Source organism: Salmo salar, chromosome 12, assembly GCF_965601325.2.
Source record: "Salmo salar chromosome 12, fSalSal1, whole genome shotgun sequence".
Lineage (NCBI taxonomy): Eukaryota > Metazoa > Chordata > Actinopteri > Salmoniformes > Salmonidae > Salmo > Salmo salar.
This window is the reverse complement of record NC_138302.1, coordinates 94,306,690-94,319,276: the sequence shown is the minus strand read 5'-3', so window position 1 is coordinate 94,319,276 and position 12,587 is coordinate 94,306,690.

The window sequence follows — 12,587 nt, the reverse complement described above, 5'->3', positions numbered from 1 at the left end:
TCACTATTTTTATGAAATTCACTGAGGAGGATGGTCCTCCTCTTCCTCCTCTGATGAGCATCCACTGGTCCAATCACAGCACCCACCTTGGTGAAGAAGGCGCAGCAGCGCCTCTTCAACCTCAGGCTCCTGAAGAAATTGTGCATGGGCCCTCGGATCCTAAAGTTCTACAGCTGCACAATTGAGAGCATCTTGACCGGCTGCATCACCGCCTGGTACGGCAACTACACCGCCCTCAACCGGAAGGCTCTATAGAGGGTGGTACGAACATCCCAAGACATAACTGGGGGCGAGGTCCCTGCCCTCCAGGACGTCTACACCAGGCTGTTTCAGAGGAAGGCCGGTGTCTGAGGAAGATCGTCAAAGACTCAAGCCACGGACTGTTCACTCTGTTACCATCTGGCATCGGTATCGAAGTATCGGGTCACACACACACACACACACACACACACACACACACACACACACACACACACACCCCTGTGGTTCTATTATATAGTATTGCTCCACTACCCACTCTATACTTGTTAATCCAGTCCATTATTACTATGAGGACTACCTCTTCCATTATTTCTTTAGCTTCACTCTTCATTGTTATTATTGATTAATGATTAATGTACTGCATTGTTAAGGGAGCTAAACACATCAGCATTTCACTGCACCTTTTATACCTGCTGTAAACTGTATAATGTGACGAAGACATTTGATTTGCTTTGCGTGTCCACTGCAGCCAGTCAACTAAAGGTTCTAGACCAGGCTTCTCAAACTGGCGGGGATTTCTTTATGGACGTCATAAAATACTGTAAAAACACCAGCAAATCAGCTGTAAGTGATTGTAACTAGGGAAATATGTTCCAAAGTATTCACACACACATTAGAGAGGTTGGCTGGACCTTTTTAAAGTCATGTAGATCACATCATTACACACTTTTTGTTTACAAAGCCCTGCTGCAAATAAGTGATCGTTTAACAAATGTAACCAAGGTTTGAAATGATTATGTTTTAGTCAAATATTATATCTGTTTGGGTTTCTTGCGGTCAATTTGCAGTCTACAAATGATTTGTAATTCTGTTCCGGCCCCCTGACCATCTGCTCAAGAAGAAAGAAAACATCCCGCGGCTGAATCTAGTTGATGATCCCTGCTCTAGACGTTACTGCGGTGAGACAATTTACTTGGGTATAATTTACTCAAGCCTTAAATAATTTCATTAATCTGGAATAAAAAAAAATAGTGTTCAGTTAACTCTAATCAAGCCTAATTCTGCCAAAAAAACAAGCAGCTAAAGTTGCGTCAATCAAATACGGAGATCAAGTAAAAGTTAAATTCTCATCTGAACATTTTGGAGGTCTTCACAATGCCAGCGCAAACTATCACAGAAGATATCTCCTTCTCCCCGATGACTGTGTTGTCACGTCTCACCTACAGGGGGTCGTGGTCCTCCCAATGCTGTGCCATAGAGCACTGCAGCCCTGTGAATCATCTACCCTCTAAAAGGCAATCAGATATGTGTCCGTCTGTGGGAGGAAACACACATACATGCACACACACACTCGCACACTCACACAATGATTTCTCTGTCCTCCACAGAGACAGAGTAAAGCTGTGGAAATATGAGTCTGAGTGTAATCCAAGAAAAGTACGGTCTCTGGGAGAATGTATGGTGTCCACACTGCCAGGCCAGGATCACATTAAAAGGCTGCTATAAATTATGGAGGGAGATAAATGGCTGAGAGAAGGGTAGGAGGTGTGAGAGAGAGAGAGGGCGAGAGAGAGGCAGATATGTGAAAGCTTCCCTGGACACGGAGAGAGACAGGTGCAAGGAGAGTTGGATAGATAAAGTTGGAGAGAAGGAAGATAGGAGAAGGTAGAGGGTAGAGTTGGTAAGATAAGAGGGTGGAATTGGTAAGATAAGGGTAGAGTTGGTAAGATAAGAGGGTGGAATTGGTAAGATAAGGGTAGAGTTGGTAAGATAAGAGTTGAGGGTAGAGTTGGTAAGATGAAGGTAGAGTTGGTAAGATGAGAGTAGAGGGTAGAGTTGGTAAGATAAGGGTCGAGTTGGTAAGATGAGGGTCGAGTTGGTAAGATGAGGGTAGATGGTAGAGTTGGTAAGATGAGGGAAGAGTTGGTAAGATAAGCATAGAAGGTAGAGTTGGTAAGATAAGTGTAGAGGGTCGAGTTGGTAAGATGAGGGTTGAGTTGGTAAGATGAGGGTCGAGTTGGTAAGATGAGGGTAGAGTTGGTAAGATAAGGATAGAGGGTCGAGTTGGTAAGATGAGGATCGAGTTGGTAAGATAAGAGTAGAGGGTAGAGTTGGTAAGATAAGGGTAGAGGGTAGAGTTGGCAAGATAAGGGTAGAGTTGGTAGAGTTCGTAAGATAAGGGTAGAGGGTAGAGTTGGCAAGATACGGGTAGAGTTGGTAAGATAAGGGTAGAGTTGGTAAGATAAGGGTAGAGTTGGTAAGATAAGGGTAGAGTTGGTAAGATAAGGGTAGAGTTGGTAAGATAAGGGTAGAGGGTAGAGTTGGTAAGATAAGGGTAGAGTTGGTAAGATAAGGGTAGAGTTGGTAAGATAAGGGTAGAGGGTAGAGTTGGTAAGATAAGAGTAGAAGGTAGAGTTGGTAAGAGTAGAGGGTAGAGTTGGTAAGATAAGAGTAGAGGGTAGAGTTGGTAAGATAAGAGTAGAGGGTAGAGTCGGTAAGATAAGAGTAGAGGGGAGAGTCGGTAAGATAAGAGTAGAGGGTAGAGTCGGTAAGATAAGAGTAGAGGGTAGATTCGGTAAGATGAGGGTCGAGTTGGTAAGATGAGGGTAGAGTTGATAAGAGTAGAGTAGAGGGTAGAGTTGGTAAGAGTAGAGTAGAGGGTAGAGTTGGTAAGATGAGGGTAGAGTTGATTAGAGTAGAGGGTAGAGTTGATAAGATGAGGGTAGAGTTGGTAAGATAAGAGTAGAGGGTAGAGTTGGTAAGATAAGAGTAGAGGGTGGAGTTGGTAAGATAAGAGTAGAGGGTAGAGTTGGTAAGATAAGAGTAGAGGGTAGAGTCGGTAAGATAAGAGTAGAGGGGAGAGTCGGTAAGATAAGAGTAGAGGGTAGAGTTGGTAAGATGAGGGTAGAGTTGGTAAGAGTAGAGGGTAGAGTTGGTAAGAGTAGAGGGTAGAGTTGGTAAGAGTAGAGGGTATAAAGTGAACCAAGGGCATGTAGGGAAGGAGATGGGACATGGAGAGAAATAAAGGCCTAGTGTCAAACAGATCCATTATTAACCGGTGATAGTGGGCATAGCAGATGTTTTGGCAGTGTTGGATGTGGAACTGCGTTGGAGCCGCCAAATAGGTGAGCAACTGCTCTTGCGATCACTGCCAAGAAGCCAAAACCGCCTATCTCCTGTTAGAAGTTCAGAACAAGAAAGTTTAGACTATATAGAAATAATTACGCTCAAATTAAAAAATCATTCATCTAAATAATGAGGATCACTATCATCCTAATTGCGGTGTAGATTATATCTCACATTCCAGTGTTCAAACTTTTATACAAGGCTGCATGGGATTTCTGTTTAATGCGACTCCTGTGCAGCCAATGGCAATGTCCACTTTAGGGGTAATGCCGGGAGCTACTTGTGAATTTGACAGCTCTAAAGATGCATGCACACAGATAATTACCATACATACATTTTATGCAGTCTTCACAATCCATTCGCCACATCCCAACAAAAAGAATCATACTACTCATTAACAACTTCTTTGGTGTTTTGCGTCTGAAACTGCACAGCAAAGCAACGCACAAGTTGAAGAAATCCAACGCCTGCGATACACTGCATGCAGTGCCACACACACAGCAACCTAGTCCGGCAGATGAGTTGCAGCTGTGCGGATTGCCTCCCAATGAGAGTAGAGGGTCGAGTTGGTATGGACTTCTGTCAGAACACATACAGTTTGATGTAAACGGTCTGCAGGAAGTGTAAAGCAGTTCCACCTCTGACACCGCCACAACAACCGCTATGCTGATGTCAGCTAAAGCAAATCTGATTGAATCGAGCCCAAAGAAGAAAGAGGAGATGACAGGCAACATAGAGTAGGCTGTATAGAGGAGGAGAGATGAGGCAGAGTTACACAGGGGAACAGGAGACTATAAATTGGATAGAGACTCAGGTGAAGAGGAGACTATAACTTGGATAGAGACTCAGGGGAACAGGAGACTATAAATTGAGTTTTGATCGAAAGTGCACCGTTGTGTTTGGAGCTTTTTTAGGTACACACTTAGAAAAAAAAGGGTTCCAAAAGGGTTCTTCAACTGTCCCCATAGGAGAACCCTTTTTGGTTCCAGGTAGAACCCTCTGTGACAGTTTTCTCCCTCAAAAACAGACTCTTTTTGGTTCCAGGTAGAACTCTCTGTGACAGTTTTCTTCCTCAAAAACAGACTACATTCTTAGGCAACCCATTAGTAGTTTCTACTCAAAGCATGGTTGTCTCCTGGGCTTATGGCTTGTGCTTTCACCAAGTGTCACAGCAAATGTAATGGCACTGTCAAGCCTTTTCTCTTCTGACCAAAAACAAAAGTAATTCCTTTGACAGAATTGCAACTTGCTGAATTTTCTTGACGTCTCAGTTTCAAAGTTTCCTAAAAAAAAAAAAAAAAGCAACTGCCTGTACTCTTTTTTGGGCATAATGTTCTCTAATGTTATAATTAATTTCCCCTAATCCCAATAGTGGATTATACAAGAGATTAACGATCTTAATTCACCTGTATGGCAAACAGTATTAGAGTAAACCCACAGGGAGCACTGGTTGGTATTACACAAGCACTGGTTGCATATACTGTACTGTACAGAGAGGGTGAGGAGAAGGGGAAACACAGAAGGCTAGGATTTAAAGGTTGTTAGAGCAAGCCTATGAATGCTTATAGAAAGTGATTACCTACAGCAGAGACTTACAATGAGTATACAAAGCATTAACAACACCTGCTCTTTCCATGACATAGACTGACCAGGTGAAAGCTATGATCCCTTATTGATGTCACTTGTTCGATTCACTTCAATCTGTGTAGATAAAGGGGAGGAGACAGGTTAAATAATGATTTTTATGCCTTGAGACAATTGAGACATGGATTGTGTACGTGTGCCATTCAGAGGGTGAATGGGCAAATATTTAAGTGCCTTTGAACGGGGTATGGTAGTAGGCGCCAGGCACACTGGTTTGTGTCAAGAACTGCAACGCTGTTGGGTTTTTCACAATCAACAGTTTCCTGTGTATCAAGAATGGTCCACCACCCAAAGGACATCCAGGTAACTTCACACAACTGTGAGAAGCATTGGAGTCAACATGGGCCAGCATCCCTGTGGAACGCTTACGACACCTTGTAGAGTCCATGCCCTGACGAATTGAGGCTGTTCTGAGGGCAAAATGGAGGGTACAATTCAATATTAAGGTGTCCTTAACGTTTGGTATGCTCAGTGTATATATTCACTTTATTAGTGTTGTTAGAAGATTGAGTTTCTTAATATTGTCATTCTGCACACAATGAGGCTCAGGAGGCAAACAAAAAGCAATCATCTTTGGTCAAATTCACAATTAATTCATTGTTAGTTATTACACAATGTTAGAGAAAAATTATGAACCAGATGTTCAAATGTATTTTCAGCTCAACAAACCTGAGATACTTCAGTGACAACACAGAACTTCAGATGCTTGTTTAGATGCTTGTCCCTCATATCACCATATATAGCCTCATAATGTCACCACAACTGGGATTTATAAACCATTCCCAGTGGGAACATTATGCATTCCATCTCAGCCAGACATAAATATTATTCTAGGGGGGTTTTTTAGGACACCGTATTATATTACAGCCTTAAGATCTGAGCTTTACCCATCTACTGAAGAGCAACACACACCGTGTAACAATTCATCATGAAAAAAAGTTCTGGGCTTTGAAAAGTTACTGTTTGAAAAGTTAGGCTCTGAAATGTGAAAGTATTGTATAACTCAACTCCAAAGACCCACAGCAAGAAACCACACATGATTGATGATGATGATGATGATGATGGGTGACAAAGCGCGCTGTAGACAAGGGCTCTCGGATAACACCATGATGTAAAGTCACTGCCGATCATAACAAAATGAGTTTTTACACTATAGCTGTCTACAGCAAAGTACTTTCAATAAATAACTGGTAATGATGAACATACATGACAGGCCTTGTAGTATTTAGGTTGGACGGACAAGCCAGTACTTTCCCACTGTCAGAATACTATGATGATCTGCAGTAACTCATACTATCTATCTACAGCCAGGATTTCTCCCAAATGACATCCTATGGGCCCTGGTCAAAAGTAGTGGATTGTATAGTGACCGCCATTTGGAACACAGACTACTCTTTGGTGTTGGTTAACATACCATATCAATGACCTACACTACAAAACATGAACTAACCCCAGTGGGGGGGAAAAGTACCCAATTGTTTAACTTGAGTTAAAGTAAATATATCTCATTAGAAAAGGACTCAAAAGTCACCCAGTAACATACTACTTGAGTAAAAGTCTAAAAGTATTTGGTTTTAAATATTCTTAAGTATGAAAATTAAATGTCATTTCAAAAATATACTTAAGTATCAAAAGTAAAAGTATAAATAATTTCAAATTCCTTATATTAGGCAAACCAGACAGCACAATTTTCTTGTTTTTTATTTTACTGACGAATAGCCAGGGGCACACTCCAACACTCCAACATTATTTACAAACAAAGCATTTGTGTTTGGTGAGTCCGCCAGATCAGAGGCTGTAGGGATGACCAGGGATGTTCTCTGTTTGGTGAGTCCGCCAGATCAGAGGCTGTAGGGATGACCAGGGATGTTCTCTGTTTAGTGAGTCCACCAGATCAGAGGCTGTAGGGATGACCAGGGATGTTCTCTGTTTGGTGAGTCCGCCAGATCAGAGGCTGTAGGGATGACCAGGGATGTTTTCTGTTTAGTGAGTCCTCCAGATCAGAGGCTGTAGGGATGACCAGGGATGTTCTCTGTTTAGTGAGTCCACCAGATCAGAGGCTGTAGGGATGACCAGGGATGTTCTCTGTTTAGTGAGTCCACCAGATCAGAGGCTGTAGGGATGACCAGGGATGTTCTCTGTTTAGTGAGTCCACCAGATCAGAGGCTGTAGGGATGACCAGGGATGTTCTCTGTTTAGTGAGTCCTCCAGATCAGAGGTTGTAGGGATGACCAGGGATGTTCTCTGTTTAGTGAGTCCACCAGATCAGAGACAGTAGGGATGACCAGGAATGTTCTCTGTTTAGTGAGTCTACCAGATCAGAGACAGTAGGGATGACCAGGAATGTTCTCTGTTTAGTGAGTCCACCAGATCAGAGGCTGTAGGGATGACCAGGGATGTTCTCTGTTTAGTGAGTCCACCAGATCAGAGACAGTAGGGATGACCAGGGATGTTCTCTGTTTAGTGAGTCCACCAGATCAGAGGCTGTAGGGATGACCAGGGATGTTCTCTGTTTAGTGAGTCCACCAGATCAGAGGCTGTAGGGATGACCAGGGATGTTGTCTGTTTAGTGAGTCCACCAGATCAGAGGCTGTAGGGATGACCAGGGATGTTCTCTGGATTAGTTTTCCTGTCCTGCTAAGCATTGAAAATGTACTTTTGGGTGTCAGGGAAAATGTATGGAGTAAAAAGTACATTACTTCACTACAGTCCTAAAGAAAATGAATGTAAAAATTGTCCAAAATATAAATAGTAAAGTAAAGTACAGATACCCCCAAAAAACAACTTTAAAGTATTTTTACTGAAGTTTTTGACACCACTGACTAACCCTAACTCCACTAAGCATCATGCACAGAGTGCTCTCATAGGAAGTGTAACTGAATCTATTACACTTGAAGCAGACCTGACCAACTAACCAACCATGTAGAAGGAGAAAGATACTGAATTCTCCTCCTGATCAGAAGCTGGCCACCCATGAAGGAACAAAGGGAGGGGGGATAGACCCATGGAGAAAGAGAGGGAGGGGGGATAGACCCATGGAGAAAGAGATGGAGGCTGGGATAGACCCATGGAGAAAGAGAGGGAGGGGGGATAGACCCACGGAGTAAGAGAGGGAGGGGGGATAGACCCATGGAGAAAGAGAGGGAGGGGGGATAGACCCATGGAGAAAGAGAGGGAGGGGGGATAGACCCATGGAGAAAGAGAGGGAGGGGGGATAGACCCATGGAGAAAGAGAGGGAGGGGGGATAGACCCATGGAGAAAGAGAGGGAGGGGGGATAGACCCATGGAGAAAGAGAGGGAGGGGGGATAGACCCATGGAGAAAGAGAGGGAGGGGGGATAGACCCATGGAGAAAGAGAGGGAGGGGGGATAGACCCATGGAGAAAGAGATGGAGGCTGGGATAGACCCATGGAGAAAGAGAGGGAGGGGGGATAGACCCACGGAGTAAGAGAGGGAGGCTGGGATAGACCCATGGAGAAAGAGAGGGAGGGGGGATAGACCCATGGAGAAAGAGAGGGAGGGGGGATAGACCCATGGAGAAAGAGAGGGAGGGGGGATAGACCCATGGAGAAAGAGAGGGAGGGGGGATAGACCCATGGAGAAAGAGAGGGAGGGGGGATAGACCCATGGAGAAAGAGAGGGAGGGGGGATAGACCCATGGAGAAAGAGAGGGAGGGGGGATAGACCCATGGAGAAAGAGAGGGAGGGGGGATAAACCCATGGAGAAAGAGAGGGAGGGGGGATAGACCCATGGAGAAAGAGAGGGAGGGGGGATAGACCCATGGAGAAAGAGAGGGAGGGGGGATAGACCCATGGAGAAAGAGAGGGAGGGGGGATAGACCCATGGAGAAAGAGAGGGAGGGGGATAGACCCATGGAGAAAGAGAGGGAGGGGGGATAGACCCATGGAGAAAGAGAGGGAGGGGGGATAGACCCATGGAGAAAGAGAGGGAGGGGGGATAGACCCATGGAGAAAGAGAGGGAGGGGGGATAGACCCATGGAGAAAGAGAGGGAGGGGGGATAGACCCATGGAGAAAGAGAGGGAGGGGGGATAGACCCATGGAGAAAGAGAGGGAGGGGGGATAGACCCATGGAGAAAGAGAGGGAGGGGGGATAGACCCATGGAGAAAGAGAGGGAGGGGGGATAGACCCATGGAGAAAGAGAGGGAGGGGGGATAGACCCATGGAGAAAGAGAGGGAGGGGGGATAGACCCATGGAGAAAGAGAGGGAGGGGGGATAGACCCATGAAGAAAGAGAGGGAGGGGGGATAGACCCATGGAGAAAGAGAGGGAGGGGGGATAGACCCATGGAGAAAGAGAGGGAGGGGGGGGATAGACCCATGGAGAAAGAGAGGGAGGCTGGGATAGACCCATGGAGAAAGAGAGGGAGGGGGGATAGACCCATGGAGAAAGAGAGGGAGGGGGGATAGACCCATGGAGAAAGAGAGGGAGGGGGGATAGACCCATGGAGAAAGAGAGGGAGGGGGGATAGACCCATGGAGAAAGAGAGGGAGGGGGGATAGACCCATGGAGAAAGAGAGGGAGGGGGGATAGACCCATGGAGAAAGAGAGGGAGGGGGGATAGACCCATGGAGAAAGAGAGGGAGGGGGGATAGACCCATGGAGAAAGAGAGGGAGGGGGGATAGACCCATGGAGAAAGAGAGGGAGGGGGGATAGACCCATGGAGAAAGAGAGGGAGGGGGGATAAACCCATGGAGAAAGAGAGGGAGGGGGGATAGACCCATGGAGAAAGAGAGGGAGGGGGGATAGACCCATGGAGAAAGAGAGGGAGGGGGGATAGACCCATGGAGAAAGAGAGGGAGGGGGGATAGACCCATGGAGAAAGAGAGGGAGGGGGGTAAACCCATGGAGAAAGAGAGGGAGGGGGGGTAAACCCATGGAGAAAGAGAGGGAGGGGGGGTAAACCCATGGAGAAAGAGAGGGAGGGGGGTAAACCCATGGAGAAAGAGAGGGAGGGGGTTAAACCCATGGAGAAAGAGAGGGAGGGGGGGTAAACCCATGGAGAAAGAGAGGGAGGGGGGTAAACCCATGGAGAAAGAGAGGGAGGGGGGATAGACCCATGGAGAAAGAGAGGGAGGGGGTTAAACCCATGGAGAAAGAGAGGGAGGGGGGGTAAACCCATGGAGAAAGAGAGGGAGGGGGGTAAACCCATGGAGAAAGAGAGGGAGGGGGGTAAACCAATGGAGAAAGAGTGGGAGGGGGGGTAAACCCATGGAGAAAGAGAGGGAGGGGGGGTAAATCAATCAGTGTGTTGGCTCCCCACGGCGCTGGTGTGTGGAGAAATAAAACACATCGTGACAAAGTCAGACAGAGTCGGCAGATCTGATGTGACTGTTCACCATGTTGAGTAATGAGAAATAGAGATGCAGTGGGTTTTAACCACGGAGGCTCACACACTGTGGGTTTTGGATGGACAGCTATCTCTCTGGCTTTGGTTCTCTCTCTCTCTCTTTCTGTCTGAACTCACACACTGAGGGTTTTGGATGGACAGCTATCTCTCTGGCTTTGGTTCTCTCTTTCTGTCTGAACTCACACACTGAGGGTTTTGGATGGACAGCTATCTCTCTGGCTTTGGTTCTCTCTTTCTGTCTGAACTCACACACTGAGGGTTTTGGATGGACAGCTATCTCTCTGGCTTTGGTTCTCTCTTTCTGTCTGAACTCACACACTGAGGGTTTTGGATGGACAGCTATCTCTCTGGCTTTGGTTCTCTCTCTCTCTCTTTCTGTCTGAACTTACACGCTGAGGCCGGAGGGTCGATCGATGAGGAGGAAAAGGGTTGGACAGGAACTGTGGGGTATGTCTGAGGTACGGTGTGTGTGTGTGTGTGTGTGTGTGCGTGTGCGTGTGCGTGTGCGTGTGCGTGTGCGTGTGTGTGTGTGTGTGTGTGCGTGTGCGTGTGCGTGTGCGTGTGCGTGCTCGTGCGCGTGTGCGCGTGCGTGTGTGTGTGTGCACACGCACGCGCATGACAGAAGGCAGAAAAACAGAACAAATAACAAAGAGAGAAAGGAAGAGAGCTTAACCGCCTCTGGAGAGTTCATATCTCCTTTACCACCAGAGAGCCTGGATAATGAGAGTGAATGAGTCAATGTTTTCACCTACCACAGACCAGGTTTACCACAGAATACTGTGGACACATAACACTTGACAGTAAAACCTAGCACTGTCTCATCTTCTACTTGGATGGAACAGACTAGACTAAGAACCAGGATGGGGGTCAATTCCATTTCAATTCATTAATTAATCAAATTCCAATTCCATTGAAAATCATTGTAGAGTATTGGAATATCTGTGTTTCCTGAATTGGACCCAACATTGCTAAAAGACAAACAGAATATTCTTCCCCACATCATAACAGGAGCACAATGTCCTGTTTCCCGTTTGGTATTCTGTTCGCTTCTTGTTGTTCTGAAAAATCAATCAACCTTACATCCAGCAATATTTTATCCACATTAAACTTCACATAACAGTAAAAACGTATCACTGGCTCTTATCTTCTATTGAGGTGAAATATTCTACTAAGAACAAAGAACAGAAGCCTCACAACATTAAACAGGTGTAGTGTACATGGTCTTGTGTCCATTCAATTAGCAGATTATTTTCTATCTGGATTGACTATACTAACACACACAAAAACCATTTGTGTGCCTCTCCATGCAGCTTGGTGCACCTCAGTGAATCCTACTGCAGTGGGCTTTGAGCTGCTGCTGTGGAGGCTGGGGGCAAAGGTCAGAAAGACCAGAACAGACAGACACAATGAGTACTCACTAACCATTACTCTGTTCTCTATGTTCTCTATGTTTTCTCTGCTCTCTATGTTCTCGCTGTTCTCTGTGTTCTCTATGTTTTCTATGTTCTCTCTGCTCTCTATGTTCTCTCTGCTCTCTATGTTTTCTATGTTCTCTCTGCTCTCTATGTTCTCTATGTTCTCTATGTTTTCTATGTTCTCTCTGTTCTCTATGTTCTCTCTGTTCTCTATGTTCTCTCTGCTCTCTATGTTCTCTATGTTCTCTCTGTTCTCTATGTTCTCTGTGTTCTCTCTCTGTTATCGCTGCTCTCTCTGTTCACTATGTTCTCTGTGTTCTCTCTATGTTCTCTCTGCTCTCTCAGTTCTCTATGTTCTCTGTGTTCTCTCTATGTTCTCTATGTACTCTGTGTTCTCTGTGTTCTCTCTGTTCTCTCCTTGCTCTCTGTTCTCATTGTTTTCTCTGCTCTCTATGTTCTTTCTGTTCTCTATGTTCTCCCTGCTGTCTATGTTCTTTGTGTTCTCTCTGCTCTCTGTGTTCTCTCTGTTCTCTATGTTCTCTCTGTTCTCTATGTTCTCTCTGTTCTCTCTATGTTCTCTCTGCTCTCTCAGTTCTTTATGTTCTCTGTGTTCTCTCTATGTTCTCTCTGCTCTCTCAGTTCTCTATGTTCTCTGTGTTCTCTCTATGTTCTCTATGTACTCTGTGTTCTCTGTGTTCTCTCTGTTCTCTCCTTGCTCTCTGTTCTCATTGTTTTCTCTGCTCTCTATGTTCTTTCTGTTCTCTATGTTCTCCCTGCTGTCTATGTTCTTTGTGTTCTCTCTGCTCTCTATGTTCTCTCTGTTCTCTA